At 39.2% G+C, this 3,145-nt stretch overlaps 1 pseudogene; it reads right to left on the reverse strand.

Moving 5' to 3' along the window:
* Nucleotides 1-1,182: 1,182 nt before the first annotated feature.
* LOC148107790 (large ribosomal subunit protein eL29 pseudogene) lies at nucleotides 1,183-1,683 on the reverse strand (annotated as a pseudogene).
* Nucleotides 1,684-3,145: the final 1,462 nt, after the last annotated feature.

Raw genomic sequence — 3,145 nt, forward strand, 5'->3', positions numbered from 1 at the left:
TTTAAAATTTCCTTTGTTGACTTATTAAACTCTTTGTTTTGTTATTTTAGTGATTGTTTAGGTTTTGTAGTACATCTTTAACTTATTGGTTTATTGTTATCTACTTTTTTTTTTAAAGATTTATTTATTTATTTATTTATTTATTTATTTATTTATTTGACAGAGAGAGACAGCAAGAGAGGAAACACAAGCAAGGGGAGTGTGACAGGGAGAAGCAGGCTTCCCACCGAGCAGGGAGCCTGATGCGGGACTCGATCCCAGAACCCTGGGATCATGACCTGAGCTGAAGTCGGATGCCTAATGGCTGAGTCACCCAGGCGCCCCTTGTTATCTACTTCTAAGTAATAATATACCACTTCATGTATAGTGTAAGAAAGGTACACAGAGTTCTTCCATTTTTTCCCCTCCTGCCTTTTGTCTTATTATCATATAATTTACTTCTACATATGTCATAAATACCATACTGTGCTGTTTTATTTTTGTTTTAAATAGTCAATGATTTTTTATTTTATTTTATTTTTTTAAAGATTTTATTTATTCATTTGACAGAGATAGAGACAGCCAGCGAGAGAGGGAACACAAGCAGGGGGAGTGGGAGAGGAAGAAGCAGGCTTCCAGTGGAGGAGTCTGATGTGGGGCTCGATCCCAGAATGCTGGGATCACGCCCTGAGCCGAAGGCAGACGCTTAACGACTGAGCCACCCAGGTGTCCCTAAATAGTCAATGATTTTTAAAAAGATTTTATTTATTTATTTGAGAGAGATAGAGAGCATGAGCATGGGGAGGGGCAAAGGGAGAAGGAGAAACAGGCTCCCTGCTGAGCAGAGCACCTGACTCGGGGCTCAATCCCAGGACCCTGGGATCATGACCTGAGCCAAAGACAGATGCTTAATGACTGAGCCATCCAGGCACCCCAATAGTCAGTGATTTTTAAAGGAACTTTGAGTAGAAAATTATTTTCTGCTTATCCAGATATTTATTGTTTCTGATGCCCTTAGTTCCTTTGTCTAGATCCAGATTTCCATCTTGTATCATTTTCTGTCTGAAGAAATTCTTTTTTTTTTCTGCCTCAGGTTTATGTATACAAATTGGACAGGAGAACACCAGACTCATGCAGATGAGAGTCCAGGGGTCATACCTTTCCTTCCTCCTCCCATAGGCAGACAGAGGCCTCTGCTCTGGCTTAGGCATCTTTGAGAATCTGAGCTGAAGCTGGAACCCTAGGCTCAGCTTTGGTTTGAAACTTGATTTTGGTCTTTGGCTGGCAGAGCCCAAGATCCTTGGTGATGTGGGCATGAGCACGCCTCTGAGCTTGGGGTGAGCAATGTAGAAAGTCAGTTGCACTTGCAGTTCTTTGGGATCTTGAGCTTGACCTCCTTGGGCTTTATCAGAGCCTTGATAGCTTCTGCACATGTGCTCGTGGTCTTGGCATTGTTGGGCTGCATCTTCTTTAGGCCCTTCTTGCTATGCTTCTTGGCAAAGCACATGCTCCTCAGGAACTTGGGATCCACCCCCTTAAGAAATTTGTGTCTTTTGATCAGAGTTTCTTGATGCCATTTCTGTGCCATTTTCTGGATTGGTTGTGTGAGGTGCGGTTCTTGGAATTGGCCACATCTGCACTGGAGCCTGCAGCTCCCGAAGCAGCCAAGACCAGAAGAGGAAAGGCAAGAAACTCTTTCAACATTTATTTTTGTGCAGGTCTGCTGCTGATGAATTCTTTCATCTTTTGTTTGTCTAAAAAGTCTTTATTTTGTCTTCTTTTTGAAAGATACTTTTACTGGGTCAAGCTTTCCCGTATGACAGTTTCTTCCCCCCTTTCTTCTGTGCTTTAAAGATGTCGCTCCTCTCTCTTCTTGCTTGCATTATTTTCAACAAGTAAGTGCTGACATTATTTTTCTATACATAATGTGGCTTTTTTTCATTGACTTCTTTTTATATTTTCTTTTTATCACTTTGTAAGTAACTTGATTATATTGTATCTTCCTGCATGTTCCTTCATTTTCCTTGGAGTTCATTTAACACTGGATCTGTGCTTTAAATTTTTCATAAAATTTGGAAAACATTCAGCCATTATTCCTTCAAATGGTTTTTTATTATTCCCTTTGAGGACTCCAATTACATATATATTAGGCTGCTTGAAGTTATTGCACAGCTGATGAATGATTTGTTCATTTAAAAAAGTATTTCTCTCTGAGTTTCATTTTAGATACTTTTTATTCCTATGCCTTCAAGTTCACTACCTTTTTTTCTGCAATGCCTAAATAGCACCTCATCCCAGCCAGTGTCTTTTCATTTCATACTTTGTAGTTTTCATTTTCATAAGTTTGATTTGGTCTTCTCTCTTTTTTTCTTTTCTTTTTTCTTTTTCTTTTTTTTTGGTATGTCCTCTATGTCTTTGCTTAACATGTTCGGTCTTCTAGCTTCCTGAACATGTGGAATACAGGTATCTTAACTATTTTAATAGCTTTGCTTACAATTTTATCATTGTGTGATTTCTAGGTTTGTTTTAATTCATTGATTTTAAACTTATTGAGGGATATATAGATGCATGCATGTGTGCACACACACACACACACACACACACGTTACACGTATCTACATTTGCTTCTTTACATGCCTGGTAATTTTTATTTGGATGTTAGACATTGAGAGTTTTATCTTCATGATTTTGGTATGATTTTTGTATTTCTACAATATTCTTGTGCTTTGTTCTGGGATGATGTTAGGTTATTGAAAACAGTTTGATCCTCTTTGGTATTAGTGTTGAGTTTTCTTTAGATGGGAACTGAGAGGCATTTAATCTAGAGCTAATTTTGACCCATTATTGCAGCAAAATATTTCTGAGACCCCTGTCTGATTCCTTTGAATTATATGATTCACCACTCTGGCTGGTAGGAACAGGGACTAGTTTCAGTTCTCAGCTCCTAAGATTGTCCCCTTCAATTCTTTCTGGGAGTTCTTTCCCCAGACTCAGGTTGTTACCCCCACGCACGTTCTGATTGTCACTCAGCTGAAGTCATAAGGATAATCCCCTGCAGATATGCTACGTCCTCTTCTCTCCAGCACTGTGCCCAGAGAATGCTAGTTGTCTTGGCCTCTCTTAACTCTTGGCAAGATCTCCTCAATTCAGTCAAATATCAAGCTTT

Source organism: Ursus americanus, chromosome 25 (assembly GCF_024610735.1).
Source record: "Ursus americanus isolate L20-20 chromosome 25, mUrsAme1.1.p, whole genome shotgun sequence".
NCBI classification, from domain to species: domain Eukaryota; kingdom Metazoa; phylum Chordata; class Mammalia; order Carnivora; family Ursidae; genus Ursus; species Ursus americanus.